The sequence below is a fragment of the Pinus tabuliformis genome, chromosome 8 (genome assembly GCF_031772625.1).
Source record: "Pinus tabuliformis cultivar Carrire ecotype Pingquan chromosome 8, CPIR1, whole genome shotgun sequence".
In the NCBI taxonomy this organism is placed as follows: domain Eukaryota; kingdom Viridiplantae; phylum Streptophyta; class Pinopsida; order Pinales; family Pinaceae; genus Pinus; species Pinus tabuliformis.
In genome coordinates this window covers 1,952,855,603-1,952,873,127 of record NC_142294.1, presented here as the reverse complement: position 1 = coordinate 1,952,873,127, position 17,525 = coordinate 1,952,855,603, and positions in this window count along the sequence as shown.

Sequence of the window (17,525 nt, the reverse complement as noted above, 5' to 3'; positions counted from 1 at the left end):
TTTTGATACAACATCCTTGGTAATTTCTTTAACCCATACATGGACTTTGTCAACCTGCATACTAGCTCTTTCTTTCCTTTCAAAGAAAAGCCTTATGGTTGCTTCATGTAGATTTATTATTCTAGATCCACATGTAGGAATAATGTATTCACATCCATCTGTTCTACTTCATAATAAAATGTAGTAGCAACTGATAGAACAAATCTAATAAAAGTTAACTTGGCAATAGGAGAAAATATATCACTAAATTCAATTCCTCTACCTGAGAATAACCCTTTTCTACTAATCAATATTTGTATTTATCCACTCCACCTTTTTCATTCAACATCCTTTTTAAACAACCATTTTATTCTAATGGGATTTCTTCCATCCAAAAACTCCATTAGATCCCAAGCCTCATTCTTGTCCAAGGCTGCAATTTCTTCAACCATGGCCATTTTCCAGAGTTTTTCATCCTCTTAATCCACTTCCTCCCTAATGGTTCTAATATAATCATCAATAATAAACAAATTAAAATTTGAATAGAATTCATACGGAGCATACATTTTTTATTGTCTTCTTTCCTAAACCAATATCCTCAGTATTGGAGTCTATGGTTTATCATCTTCTTATTCCTATTCTTTTGTAGAGTCTGATCATCATCCTTCAATTCAAAACCTATCTTTTCTAGTTCTTTCTCCCATGGAAAGACTTCGTATTTTACAACAACTTTGACTTATCCAAATACCACATGTTGATTATACATGTTATCACCTGGATTGAACCTCAAGCTTAAGGAAGGCAATGCCAGGGTAACCACAAACCACGCCTAGCCAAGTAGCTAGCCCTACTAGGCCAGGAGAGGGCTCTCTCCGTAAGGATCTCAGCCAAGATGATTGGATAAGGTAAAGGATATTAGGCTATGTATAGTAGCATGAAGGTTTTGATTGGATTTTGCAGGGTTTTGCCGGATCAGGAGGAGCTGGAAAGTTTAGGTCTAGGGAATTAGGTTAGAATTGCAAGGTGTTCAATGGGGAAAGGTAGGCATAGGCTTTAGTACTCTAGGGTTTGATGGGTGAGGTGCTTAAGACTGGTGAGAAGCTAAGAAGGGCATGTGAAAACCATGGATCCTTCCTGGACTGCAGAAAACATGAAATGGTGAATTCTTTCCCAAGGCAAAGCACTGATGCAATGAATTCTTCCTATCAAACTTGAAAACATTCAACTAGAAGCAATGAAATGATTAACGGAATAGATAAAACACATTAACATATAATCACAGAATAAGAAACTATACTAAAACTCCATACCACGGGGATCCCATAAAAATAGTTGCAATTCTTATTAATCTCCTGCCAAACTACTTATGAAGGTGTACAATCAAGGTCTGAGCATCCAAATGAGTTGAACCTTTTACAATGAGAAAGAAGAAGAAGATATAGACATGATTTCAACCTCCTCCCATCCTCAATGGTCGAATCCCTAATATGAGGAGTTAATCTAACTAATATTGAACAAGAAACACGGATATCGGCATCATCAACAACTTGCCGCTAAAAGTGAAAAACTGATTCATTTGAGCTCAAACTAACTTCTAAAGCAATGAATCTACCATCTATCACTATTTATCTATTATAATTACATGCCAAGTCGTAATTTACAATGGTAAATCATCCACCATGATAGAGAATCCATTATTACAGTCAAAAACTAGAAGAATAGCAACCCTGAGCAAAAACTGTCAAAAGCGCAGCGCCACTGGTCAAAAGCGCAGTGCCACTTTCAGGTCCCTTTTGGAGGCCTTCTCTGCATCCACATTGAGCCCATGATAGCTCATTGGAAAGGTCTTCAATTCTACTTTCCAAAAAACCTATAATTTCTGCATTTGAAGCTCATTTGACCCCTCAAAACTGGATTCTCTCAAGACTACTTCTGTGTGTCCAAAAAGTGGCAGAAATGTCATTTTTAGGGTGTTTTGTGACCTTTTGGTGGACCAGTTCTGCCCAAAAACTTTTGAAACTTGCTAGGGTGCATTTCCTCATCACTCTGAATCCAAAAATTCAAGCCTTTTCTTCAATGGGTGCCCCTAGGAAAAGCACGATGCTTAGGCAGTTTTTCTGTGTAATGAAGTTCAAAATTGCAAATGACTAAATTTGTTTAAAACTTGCCCAAAATTGGTGTGGAGCACCACCATCATGTGCTTTGATGAGCCAAGGAGCCTTCAGCCAGCATTGTAATTCTATCCTCCTCTTTCTTGCCTTTCAAGGCCCGCCTTAGCCTAGCTTTCATTTTCTTGACCCTCATATTGCAGATCTTGTTTTGAGTCCTGTAATGATAAGCCATGTGTCTGATCATCTAATTGTCTCTATTGGCCTTTTGTAACAGCTTCTCAAGGTGCAAGTTGACTCTCTCAAGCCAATTTTCTCTATCCTCTTCAATCTCCTTCTCAATAGGATTCAAAGTGACAGGTGCCTCTTTGTCAATTTGTCATTTCATCTTGAGCATTTCTAGCACCATGAGGACTTGTTTGTCACTCAATTGCTTGTTTTCTTGCTCCAAGTATGTGATAACATATTTGGCCCTCTCCAAATTGTCCGCAAAAGCTTGTACTTGAGCTTCCCTTTCTGTCCTTCATGGTTTCTTTGTCTTAAGCCTCTAAGTCAATGATTTCAACTCCGTGACGAGTATAACTCTGCTCCGACTCATCATGCTCAGTCAAGTCAAAATCCCTTTCCTCTTTATCATCAAGACTCTACTCTGGCATCTTTTCCTTCCCTTTGTGCAGCTACTGCACCTGTACTTGTTGTGCTGAAGAAGAAGGCAAATCCCCTTCCACATCTTGTGGAGCTAGCATTTGTTTGTGAGTTGATGAAGAAGGCAAGGTCACTTCCACATCCCATGGATAAAACACTTGCCTATCTGCTACAAATAATCTCCTAGTGCCCATCTGATATGTCATGAAAATAGGCACCTCAATAGTTCTTGTCTCCTTGGCCTCCTCATCTATTTTCGTTGCGATACAAGGTCCTCCTGCTTCTTGAGGCACTGGTGGAGGAATTTGAGGACCCCTGAAGATCTCATGAGAAATAAAGGTTTCCCAAGGGATGTTAAGGAGATTGAGATGATGAAGCATAATGACCTTGATTAAGGAGTAATGATAAAGGCTGCTCATCTGCTGAGGGTAAGGCTTCCTTTGGAAAATAAAATCCATCTTCTCAATACTCCTGAACAAGTAATAAGGGATGTTTAACATCCTCACCCTAGTAAAATGCATGAGGAGCTTGAGAGAACCCACCCTCACAAGTGAAATACTTCATGATGATTTTCATCATGGGGACATACTTGTTCTCAAGAAACTTGAAAGGAAATAGTCTCTTCACCTGATTTCTGTACTGGGGTTTGATATAAGGTTCATAATAGTAGTCATCTAGATCCTGGCACTTGAACCACTTCTCCCCAACATTGGGAATCCTGTTAGCATATGAAATAATAAAAGATGAAATGGTGAAAATTACCCCAGTAAGAGTCACCCTGTTGTCATGAAGATGTGCTTCAAAACATCTAGTGAGCTCCGGTGATATTGCACGCTCTCAACCTGTTCACAAATTTCATAGTAGCCAAGGTACCTGAAGCATGTGATGGCCAACACTGAGGCCTATAATTCCTTAAGATTTTATGGCTCTTCTCTGATAATCCTGCCTCCCTTGTGTGGTTTTCTCGGCTGCATGGCTCTACTAGCTGAGGTATCACTGCCTGTGTTCTCCTCCTCATAGTCATGGTCTTCCAGGTCCATGTTTGCAAGGTTGAGGTGTATGGAAATGAGCAATGAGGGGATGGAAAATGGGCTTACAACTAGGAAATGAATGGAGTGGGAAATGAGAAGAAGGGTTTTGTGTCTTGAGCTCTTGGGGAAGAGAGACAAAAGCGAATGTGAAGGAATTGTGGGAAACGGGGAAAAGGAATAGGGTGATTTTAGGACTGTAGGGCTAGGTGCTAAGAGTAATAGGAAGGAATTAGGGTTTAGGTAGAATTATGGAGAATTTAGGGTTTTGAGATGACCAATGATTCTTGTAACTTAGATTTAGCAACCCAAAACCAAGATGAAGGACATGTACTTACTTGTAATAATGGAGAGAAAAACAAATTTGAGGTCTGCTAGAAGATTTTGAGGTTTTTGGTCAATTCTAGGAAAACTGTAGCACCTTCACTTAGAAGCACAGTTCCATGACAAAAGCACGGTTCCCGTTCATTTTTGTTCTTGGAAAGTTGGGGAAAAGCACAGCGCCGGGTGAAAAGCACAACACCTGCTGCCAAAAGTGCATTGCCACTTTCAAAAAAACTTTTGACTACCTTCCTAGTGTCAAAATTAGGCACGGGATAGCTCGTTGGAAAGCTTGTTGAGCTTAATTTCCATAAAAATTTCAATTTTTCAATTTGGAGTTCGTTTTTCCTATTAAAAGCTCAATCTCCCAAGACTGGTCAAAATGTGCAGAATGAGGCTGCCAAAATGAAGAGTGTTGTTTTAGTCAACTTTTGGAGGTCTTCCTCAACTCCAAATTGAGCTCATGATAGCTCATTGGAAATATATATATGTCTAGTTATCATTTGACTCATCAAGAAAGTAATTTGGTCACTCCAGCTAGGAAAAATCTTGATTTTCCCAAGGTCACTCCAAAAGTGCAACAACTCTCTTGTAGCAACTATATTTTTGATATTTCTCTAAAACCATGACACCTGTGTACAAAAATGAAGGATTTGTTTCTTCTTTAGTCTATGATGGACAAAAACCTCTCTCACTTTTGTCAAACTCATCTTTTCTTGCTCAGAAACATCATTTGAATACAACCTTTCCCAATGTGTGGAAGAGGGGATTTGTAGAAATGAAGGGAAATGAAGGGGATGAGGGGCTTCTAATTTCTTTAGAAAACTTTTGGAAGTAGGGAGGCATTTTAGGAAGCAGGGGAAAGTGGAATTTCAAATATTGAGTGAGGGGAAGGGGTCCAAAGGGCAAAACACAGGCCTAACCTAGAAAAGTGTCAAATTGTAGCAATAGGCTAGGGTTTGTGGGAAAATGCTGAATTTAAGGGATATTAGTGATGGGAAATGTTTAAGAAGGTATATTCAGGATAGGTGAAGGTGTATGAGCATTAGGATATAGGTTTTTTTTTATGATTTGACCATACAAGAAAAATTACCTTCAAAACCCTAAGAGAGGGAAATGAGCCTTACCTAAGCACAATTGAAGCACAAAAAAGGTGTAAAATGACCCATTGGAACTTGAAATATGATGACAAACCTTTGAATGACGGTACACTCAACCGAATGGTGACATGGACCAATACTTGGAAAACTTTAGAAGGAATGAAAACAATCCTAGACCTAACACCTAATGACCAAATTTTACCTGAAGACTCACTGAAATGACAAAATTTTGACTTTGACACCCCAATACCACTTCATAAGAGCATATTTTGATCATTGGTGGAAGGCTGCAAAGACTTACGCTAACAATGCACAACCTTCTTAGTTTATGGTTCAAAAACGTATAACCTTTCAAACCATTTATATATCCAATAAAGATACACATTTTAGTTTTTTTAATCCAACTTACTCTTTTTCTCCTTTGGAACATGTACATAAGAATCACAGGAATATACCCTAATATGATTAAGATACGGTTTCTTACCATTCTATACCTCATGTGGAGTCTTGTCTTCCAATGCTAATCAGGGTGATCTATTTACCAAATAACACATAGTTTCCAATTCCTCTACCCATAATTATTTTCCTAACTTGACACCACTAAGCATGTGCCTTTCTTTCTCCATCACTGTCTTGTTTATCCTTTATATAAATCCATTTTTTTGGGGTGTGAATGGAGAAGTCTTATGCCTTTCTATATTGCACTTACAAAATTCCTGGAATTCATTCCCAAAAAATTCTCTGCCATTATATGTCCTCGACACCTTAATTTTCTTCTCTGTCTAATTTTCCACAAGAGCCTTAAACTCTTTCAAATTGTAAAATACTTTAGATTTCTTCCTGAGGAAATAAATCCATGTATTGCTTGGAAATTCATCTATAAATGAGAGTTTGTACATAGATTTACCAAGAGATGCAACCAACACAGGGCCAAACACATCATTGTGCACCAACTATAATATTCCCTCTGACCTTGTAGAACAAAAGGATAATCTTACCTAATTCATCTTAACATATAGATAATGTTCACATAAATAAAAATGAAAAGACCTATTAGAGATACCTTCTACCATACAATATTGTGTAGCACTCAAAGGCACTTCTCTCTAATATTATCCAGTCTTTGATGCTATAGCATTGTCTTTTCTCCAAAAGTTATAGGAGTTTCTCCTTCTTCTTCTCCACTCTTAAGAATAACAGAATTATTGCACCCATCACTGACGTTTCTTCCCAGAAGCTTATACAGAGTTCCAATTCAAACTCCTCTCAGCAATACCATTTCTCCTCAAACCATATTGTAAGTATCATTTTCTCAAATATTATTTTTACATTTGTATCACTCATCTTGCTTGCACAAATCAAATTTATAGCTAATCCTCGGATTCAATAAACACTAGAGGGTGTTCTAATATTTCCACCCAATAGCTCTAAGTTGACTTCTCCTCGTCCTATGATTTTGGTTGTTGAGTCATCTCTTAAGAAAACATTAATACCATTGAATCTTTCATACTCGCAAAACCACTCCCTATGATGAGTCATATGAAAGGATGTGCCTAAGTCAATTATATGTGCTTAATGATATACAAGTGTACTTAAAGAAGACATGTACAAATCCCCTACTTCATTTGAGGAGGTTTTTTCTTCTACAAAACATGCATCTTTAGATCCTTACCTTTCTTAGAAAGCTTAGTTCTACAATATTTCTTATAATGCCCTTCTTTTCCACATATCCAATATGCCTTTATGAACTTTCCTGGATATTTAGATATCTCACTCAAGGACTTGTTTTATTTCTATTATGGGAGCATCCTCTTTGTTACGGGAATAATACACCCTACGATCTGGGTTGAGAACCCAACAAATCGAAGGGCATACATCACCAACAAGAAGCAAGAAAACAAGCAGTCCTAATGATTAAACTACTAAAGTAGGATGAAGCGATAGTACCCGAGGGTATTGCAATTGAGGTCATTCACGTAGGGTCTAAACCCTATGCTTCCTCCAATGCTTCAAAACTTGCAACTCATTCAAGAAAAGCATATCTACTAGTAGTATTTCAAAGCATGTTCATGATATGAACGTTAGATCATATAAGCATATAAATATAAAACATGAAATCATACATCATTAGATTATAAAATGAATTAAAGAATTAAGATCACAACATCGGGAATAAGACAAAGCTTCTTTATTGATGATTGCAAAAGAATGTGGAATAATACAACCTAATTCATCCATGGCTCCGAGCGAAACCTTCCTCTAGATACATCCAGCCCAACACTCAACAATCCTCTTTCAAATGCATACACATAGATGCCATAGAAAGGATATGGACATCTCTATGAGGAAACAAGGGTTTCCTATAGTTGGGAGTGTAGGAGGTACAGGGATAAATCAGACTTGTTCAAGGACCAATTGGATATAATATCAATATCTTATCTTTATCTCCTCTTAGGCCTTCCCCATGAGGTGTATTTATATCACCTCAAAATAGTTTTTTTAGTTTGGATATAGTTAGGCCACGGGATCTTGTAGGTAGGCTTCTGATGTAACCCATAAACCTTGCCCATAAAATAGGGATTATATATTTTTTTATGTTTTAAATCATATGCATGGGTTGGGTATAGCTGGAACCACGTGTGCACACACTTTTTGAAAGGCATAGTCGCGTATGGAATTTAAAATAATATTTTTTATTAATTGGACCAAGTCTAAAGGGAAAGGGATGCCCAAGGCCATGACTCAGAGCATCAAGTATATAAGGGTGATAAATTATGCTATAAAAAATGCCCCCTAATATATGAGGTCAAAAGGGGTACATGATGGACGAAATGTATTAAGTGTATAGAAAGAATCATGCGAGGACTTGGGAGGAGATCACCATATTTGAGCCTGCTAAACCAGTGGAGGAGATCAGAAAGAAAGCTCTTATCTAAGGCGAGCATACCCATGCTCAGAAATAGTAAATCACATCTTCTGTCAAGTGTAGAGCAGATCCAATATATATACAAGCATAAAGGAAACTGATACATACATAGTCAATCATCTGATCATAGTCGCAAAAGTACGTATCAAGGCCATGTTACCATATCACATATATAAGAATGGATCAATGATGTTGAAGTAGATATCTGATCACAGAAGTCACATAATTGATCCTCCAAGTACCAAGTCAAAAATTGGAATAACTGTATTGCATGCAACTTAGATGCCAACACATAATATGTTATTGTGATGAACCGCAACATATAAGCTGGATGGTGTCACTAGCAGTAAACTGGAGGAACTAACAAGCGAACCAAGAAATGTTGATGCAACCCGAGGTCTTCACCGATCGCCATGGTACATTTCTACACTATGGTAATAGATGAACTAAAATTGACCATGTGAGAAATCGTTTGATTACCGGTCATTGATGTATACCATTAACAAACACGAGACAACTCACTCATAAAGATGATGAGAGTCAAGGTACCCACGTACAATCTAACAAGTGCAAATAAATGAGTTGAAGTCAAACACTTGAGAAAATCTATCAATCAAGAGACTTTGATGTATTCTCATTATCGATAGTGAAGGGGTCTTCCACAAATGACTGCAAACCCTAGGGTACTGAAAAATGACTCTAGACCTTATTCCCATAGCAATGAGTTGGAGTCGATGGGAAAAGATTTACTGGAAGGAAGGCATTAAGGCATCCTACATCAATCTAGCATGAGTGCAACCCATGGGCCAATAATGTGGAAGGAATCAAACAAAGAAATATGAAGTAACCATACTGAAGCATGTTTCTGGCGTATACACAAGATGTGGCTAGCGCATGACAGAAACCCTCTAAACCAACCAATAATGAAAATTGACACAGAGGCCAGGAATCCACCAATAGGGTTAAATGGAAACCAAGGTACTGCATACTTAAATGTGTGATAATGTAATTTGACGTTGAACACAAGGGAAACCACTCAGTCAAAGACCCATAATATTGATCAATGTTGAGCACAAGGTCACCTATAATTGATGGAAATAAGGCCAGGATGCGGCTCTAGGACTACTCTCAGAGCAATTTGTCGAATTCTATAAGAGTATACCTGCTAGCCAGAAGTCAATGGAGACCTTCTTAACTAACACAAGAAAAGGACCAACTCAATGTGATACTGAACATAACTCAGATTGAACAGGTATGGCCGACTCAAAATGAGTTAAGAGACATCGCAGAAAGGCCAACTCGAGTTTACTTCCCTTGAACAAAATCACGACTCAAATGTGACTGTATGGAAGCATATGATAGCTTTGTATAATTTTTTCATGCATGAGGGATAAACAAACTCTCCATATGATTGAAAGAGATAACTAACTGAAGGAGTATTGACTCAATGACAAGGTTATGGCTCTCCTAAGTCAAACTAAAACCCATCCTTATGGAGGGAAGACTTTATTTGAGTGCTTTGCTCAAGGGTGACAAAACTGACTCTTACTGCCATCAATTATGTAAGTAAAGTTTTGTTCCTACCCTTTTTTGGAATATATAATTTTTTTGTCCTTTTCATATTTGAAAATCCTAAAAAAGAATAAAACAATGCATATAGTACAGTGGAAAGAACAAGTGTCCAAATACAGATGCGCTAGTTCTTGGGAGGGGACATTCCTATGCTCAATGCAAGGTGACGAAATTGGTCAATGACACTCAAAGGAATGTTCTTTCCACGGGCATAAGGTGTCAAGTTGCAGAGGCTAAGTGATTGCAAGGTTGATTTTGCAGAAAGACATGGTCAAAAAGTGGCTTATACACGAGTCCAAGTGAAGTTGGCTTAAGGCCAAAAGGTACAAATAGTCAACATGCAATGTAGCAGTACAACTCAACATGTGGGAGCCTCTAGGGTATAAAGCCAGAAAGATAGCGAAGAAGAAGGAGAATGAAGCTTCATCACAAAAGTCATGGTAGGACTAAAGAGGACTCCCGAGCCTACTCAATCTTTGCAACATGGGCAACATATGCTAGCGAGGATCTAACTAAGAAGCCCATGTAAAGGATGGCTCTACCATCATGTCATGATTTTATAAGTCAGTGAGTGAAAATGGTTTTAAGAATCATAACACAATGGGGTCGACCCTATGGAAAAATATCACAATATGGAGGCTAGAATGCATAATGCAACAGAAAAGGTGATCTTCCCTAACCTATATGCCAGTGATGAAAATGATACCTGCCATGATGGGTCAGCAGTCATGGAATCGAAGTGGTAGAAAATGTCTCAAAGTCTCCAATTTAAACTAATAAACAACCTACCCCAGCACTCAAATCCAAAAGGTCACAAAGTTTATAAAAATAAAAATAAAACATAAACTTTGCAAAAGTTGGTTTTTAAAAGTTTTTGAAATCACAACTTATAAATAAACATTTTTACTTACCAAGCCTCATTTGTGTTTTGAAAAATTGAGTGCAAGAGCTCTGGATAAAAAAACTAGAAACCACAATCTACCTAATTTCTCAGCCAGAACAACCATCAAACTTCCAAGTAATCTCCTAATTTGATCTTTCAATGAATTTTTGTACATTTCAAGTAATTTTTCAAGAATTTTACCGTGAGACATTTGTTTTAGATTTTTACTATGTGTGTACATGGGTTGGATATATCAAAGTCACGTATTAGTAAGACCTATACACAACTGTGTATGAAGCAAACCCGCGTGTGCGCAGTGAAAAATTTTAAATCATGGATTTAATGGATGAAAATACTTGAAACTACAAGATGACAGTCACATTGAAGGAAATAGAGCACAGTGCAATAGATAATGAATTAATGAATGATCCATTAGCACTGGATGCACTAAGAGGATGTGGATTGTTGAAATTTTTCAAAATGCCAAATATGAAAACCAACACAAGGTTGCTAGAGATGCTTGTCAATTACTGGGATCTAGAAGAAGATTTTATGATTGATCATATGCCCCTACGAATTTAAGTAGAACATATCTACTTCATTACTAGACTTTCTCGGAGAGGAGAGCTAGTCAATTTTCAAGGGAAGGCCTGAGGAAGCCTTAGTGTGGATGATTACATTCGCATATATTTCTCAGGAAACAATGAGAAGGTAGGGACACAGATCCCAATCAAGAATGTGTAAATTATGCCCCTTGAGATTCTCATATTTACCATTGTTAGGGTAGCGGGATCAAATTCATTGCATCAAACATCACATGTGACATTGAGCTTAGCAGTGGATTGCCTCACCACAGTTTTTGATTGGTGTTCAGCCATCCTAACCAATCTAAAAAATAACTTACTTCTATCAAAAAGAGTAATACCAAACATTTTGGGTATGGTACTATCCTTTGCACTTTCTTATTTCAGAGACTACTAGGACTTCGACCCAAAGTGATGTCCACCATCAGCATCCCAAGAGATCCATGAATAGGTAGATGGGATGATCTAATGAAGAGACTAGGGGGTGTTGAGGTCCCTAGAACAACATTTGATGATGAGTTTTTCCTTTGTGGGAACAACAAGTCATTTCTATCGAGGACTACCCCTATGTAGGTATGGATTTCAGAGCAAATACAGATCTAGTGCTTCCACCCAGCTTTGCATGGGGTGCCATTGGTAAAATTGTTTTTAAGTTTTTGATGTTATTTGATTTTTTTGGATTTCAAAATTATGAACTAAAATTATTTTTTATGAGACAAAAATTCTTACAAAATTGTTTGATCATGATACAGATGTGGAATTGGTAAGACATGAGGGTCTACCCAAGCATAGGAATCCTAGAAGAGACATGGAGAGTGTCGCTGCTAATACTGAGAGAGTCCTCCATACCGTACATAGGAACTTGGAGAGATTGACTCACCAGGTACTTATGGAAGTGATAGAGGATCTACTAGAGACTATGTCGAGATGCATGGGAGGAGTACCACGAGATTGGGTGCAGATTTTCCTATGGGTGGCTACTTCCATCGTCTTCTTCCGAGATGCACATCTGGGACTAGACCCATAGATATAGATTAGAGATGTCCAAATCTTTTTTGGTAGACATGATTGGGCTTAATCCCTAATTTTGTAGGACATTTTGTCCCGATTTTGTATAATATTTTGAACATAAAATTTTATCTATATATAGACGGTTTCATGATGTGATGACCATATATACAGATGACTTTTTATTATTTTTTATTTTTAATCTGATGAATGATTAATATGTCAATCCAGTGCTTGATTAGTTATGGAATTAGTAAATGAGTTTTCTAATCATGGAATATGAATAAATGTGATAAAATTAAATGATCTTTGTAATAAACACACTCTCAAAAATTGGTGATATAAATAAGGATCTCTCACATGATAGATGTTGTTTAACTGAGAAACCACCAATTGCGAATCCAAGTATACTACTAACGAATGAATACCAAGAAATAATGCTTCAAATCATAAGTTAATAATAGTAGTATATTCGACAACATTGTTTGAAGCACAACCAGTACATATGCCTCTTGAAACCAACAACAGACTGGATGGATAGTAAATCACCCAAGCCGTGGAAGCCAAATTCTGGGTATGTTGACTAGCACCATCGGCGAACACTAGATATACCAGATCATCCATCGATACCTACTGAGAAGATCAAAAATATCGAGATCGCTATCAAACCTATAAACAGATATGCACAAATATATACAATATATACAACCAAGAAAATGCTAGGCAGAAGCCTAAGCATAATACTTCTTAAGATAGAACCCATTTCTAGGCTCTGACAGCTTGTTTCCATCAAAATAAACCAACTCGTAAGCTCCCCTTTTTAATGCCTTTCTAATGATAAAAGGACCGTACCACATGGGTTTGAAATTGCCTACCCCCAATTCGTATTTGTCTTGGTCATAGATCAGGACAAGGTCACCTTCAGAGAAAACCCTAGGATGCACAACCTTATCATATTGGATCTTCAATCTCTTTTTATGAGCTTTGACACTACTCATCAAGACATTCTAAATAAACAAGGTTTTCTTCAAGGCTGGAAGTGTCTAGAAGAAGTTCTACAACTAATTTAATATAAGGAATTTCACATTCCATAAGGAAGATTGATTCCAAACCATAAATTATTTGAAAAGGAGTGAAACCCATAGCGGTCTTAACTAACATCTAGTATGCCCAAAGTGAAACATATAACATGATATGATAATTGGATCAAGCTTTATTAATTTTCCTTTGCATGATAAATCCCATGGATTTATTCACGGCTTCCACCTGACAATTGGCATGAGGATAGTAATGAGAGGAATGCTTCTTTCGAAAACCCAACTTGAGAGCCAATTCAGCCATCATCTTGTTCTAGAAATCACTGCCATGGTTAGTGACAATCTCCTTAGGAATACCAAAACAATAAATGGCTTGGCTGAATAGAAATAGGGTTTTTGTTTCACCATCATTCTGAAAAGTGGGCATAGCTTCTGCCCACTTAGTAAAGTAGTCCACTGCTACAATAATATACGTGTGACCCTTTGTCGAAGGTGGGTTACAAGTTGTAAAATCAATGCCACACTTTGTGAATGGACCGACAGTAATAACAGGAAAGAGCGGAGTTGAATAAGCACAGACCTTCTGAGTATAAACCTAACAATGATAACATCTTTTGACCGCTTCAACAAAATCTTTGAAAATCGAAGGAAAAAGTTACCATGCACGCAAGATTTTTTGGGTTGTAGCAAGCCCAGATAGATGGCCACCACAAGATCCACTATGGAAATCATTCAGCACTAACTAAACTTCTTCTAGGGTTAATCAACGTCTAAGGATTGAATAAACCGCGTGACGATACAAAGTGTCACTGATAATAACGTAACGTTTAGCTAAGTGACGCAATTTTCTTCGCTCATCCTTTGAAAAAGTGAGGGGAAACTTCGAAGTTTGAAGATATATTATAATATCTCCATACCAAGGATCTTGTGAAGAAATAAGGAAAATATGTTCATCAGGGAATGATTCATCATAAACTATTTCTTCTTCACAAGGAAACTCTGAGATTAATTCCGCAAATACTAACAATTTCTTAAATTTGGCTAACAAAAACTCGAGATCAAATTCTTGTAAAATAACAATCCATCTATTATGTTTTTCCCCAATCACTCACCTACTGAGAACAAACTGAAATGGGTTGACAACTACTAGGACAAAATTTTTCCTAAGCAAAATATAGTGTCGAAGTCGTTGGACAACAAGAACAGCTGTTGTTATCACCAAAATAGGACCCTGATAGGCTGCTGATTAGACTACCTTAGTGTAACTATTTCAAACCTATCTTTTAGCTGAGGCTTAGCCTCCTTAGCCTGAGAGGGCTCTCTCAAGGGTTAATGATATAAGTTATAGATAGATGGATAACTCTGTGGTTTGTGGTTTTGTATGTTTATAGGTTGAAATATGAAGGCTTGCTACCATTGGGCTATGGAGTCAAAGTATGTTTCAGTACCACATCAATATCAACTTAACATGAAATTCAGGGAATGGAGAGTCTTTATACATCAACAAAACAAAGATACAATGCAAGGAAACACAGTTTATAAATACATGAAGGAAGTTAGAGCATCATTGATGAGTTTTAAATAACATGTATTCATACCACAGCAAGTAAGAGAAAGAGGAAAGCCATGAGAAAATAGGACATTAAATACTCTCTTTGAATCCTGACTAGTGAAGCCAAAACATTCTACCTAGCATGGAAGTCAAGGCATTATAGAGTTCAAGTGCAGAAATGCAAATATAAGACAGTGAAACATAGTTAGTTTATCTATGAAGGAAGTCAGAGCATCATTCATGAGTTTTGAGTATCATAAGTAAACACCACTGCAATGTAAGTATTGTAAGATACCATCAAAATAAGAACATACAAGAACTCTTCATGAATCTTGAGTTGTCTAAGTAGAAACTCTGCATTAGGTTAAAAATATACACAGTATGCACATAGAGCAACAGCTGAGCCAAAAAGTCTCCAACCCCTTGCTAATTCGACCTCTTTCTTTATATATAGCCTTTACAACATGGATTCCCTCATCCCTCATCAAGAGAATTCGAATTTCTATTATTGACACCTATTCTAACCATAAAACAAACTATTAAATACAAGTGACAACTAACTGACTGTCTTAGAGTCCTAATACAATTAGGAGTACAACTCGTTATTATGACTAAACCACCTTAACTAAACATTGAATGCATTCTTTGACAGCTGCAACCCCATGAGGTCGAATTTGATGAAGCCTCCCACGTTGTCACCTTACTGCTGATGATAAACCCTAGAAATTAGGGAACATGTTTCCCTGTTTTTAGGTTTAGGATCCTTGAAAATTAGCACGTGGGACAGAGCCTTTATTTTCTCATCCATGAAATATTTTACAAAACTGAAGGATTTTATTGTATTCCATGCTTTCTAGAATAAAACCTCTCTTGGTTTTTAAAAACACTTCTCGAGCTGTCCAAAACCTATCCTTGCAAAACATGTGTAGAATAGGAAAAATTTGTTCTCTGAAATTAGGGTTTCAAATAAATCTTAGTATCTCCCAACTGATAACAATTATGAAGAAAGTGAGATAGGTTATTGTAGCTAGAGAGTTGATGAAGAGAAACCTCCTTCATAATTCCAAAATACCTTTTACTGTGACCAGAAACCGATCTTGAAAAAGACTGCTAAAACCAGAAGACAAAGCTTGACTTTGAGCAGTTTCGTACTGAAAGTTTAACCATAAATTTATCCCACCTCATAACGAACTTGAAGAAACTAAACGATTTTTTGGTAGCTCAGTATGTTAGAAACAAAAGCCTCTTTCAGTTTTCAAAATTGAGTTATCAGCTGCTCAGGAACGCTTCTGGAAGTTGACTAGTAAAAGTAGAAAATAGAGTCTTTTATGCTGAAATAGGCTTTTTCAGTGGTTTCGTAGCACGCTACGAAAACTCCTAGTTCAGTGATTTCATAGTGCAAAATAGAATTTTTACACTGTCTACACTACAAAAACGTGGGTTCATAGCTAATTCCAAAATTTCTTCAAAATGATGTGAGATATGGCTTCTAAACACATGGTGAGGCTTCTAGGACATGGAATGAGGCTGTCAAACTTTATTTGGAAAAGAGAATGACACTATTGAGATGAGATGAATCAAAACCTATTATAAGACTATGACTAGAAACAAGGAAAACTTTCCAAATCTTGGAAACAAAAATTTTAGGGTGATAACAGTAGCTCCACTAGGGATAGTGTGCCCTTGTGGTACACTAAGAACCTATAGCTCCAGTGCCGCTATCCATCCTCTAGAATAAAACTCTGAACTTCTACCCAATCTGCTTCTCAAGCCTTTCATGATTTTTGTAAGAATAATTCAAACTACCCCTACTGAAACAGATGCTCAGTCAACCTACCCTGAGCTTATTTGCACATTCCTACCTACCCTATCAGCTGCAATCTCCACTTGTAGCTCAAGGAACCTGAAAATTCCAATGAAGCCATTCATCTATCTGATCTGACACCTGAATCTCTTGATTGTTCTTGAAGAAAAAATAAACCAAATATTGAAATAACCAAGGCAGCATGAGATGTAACTGATCTTCAAGATAAAAATATAACTGGAAATCTGAACAGCAAATCTTTTCCATGTAATCAGCTATAGGGTCAAAAAGGACATGATTAGTTTGATGATTCTCATAACATTCTATATCTTCAGACAACTGATTCTCAGCCACACAAAATTCCTTTAATATGCTATCCAACTACCTTTTTGCATGATTCCCATAGACAATATAATTTTCCTCACTATTATGATCATTCTTTGAAGTAATCTACTGCAAGGAATTGCATAAATGATCAACCTTTTCCTCTGCCTAAGGGTTATAAAAAATTTCTTCCAGTATTTCTTCTTGGTGTTTGCAATTATTTTCATCTTCATTATGATTCGAAGACTGACAAGTCTATTGCATCTCTACATCAATCTCGGAGGATGTAATATGATTTTCATAAGTAAACCCCTGCTGATTTTCATGCTGCATTTCATGGGATGTTATCCTTTCTTCTTGCTATTGAAATGTATTGTTATGAAGAGCCTCTAAAATTTCTCCATCCATGAATTCATCATCATCATAACAATCCTCCAAATATTGAATAAAACTCGCATAATATTTACAACAATCTTTGACCAGCAATAAGGAGGGATGACACTATTTATACATGTCATAGAGTACATCATGGAAATTAGCAAGAGAATATAATGAACCATTTTCCAAGCTTTTATACCAAGAGCATGCTTTTCCTTCTAAAGTGGTCATAAACATCTTCATGAGACAATCTTTAAGGAAGTGAACCTTAAGACT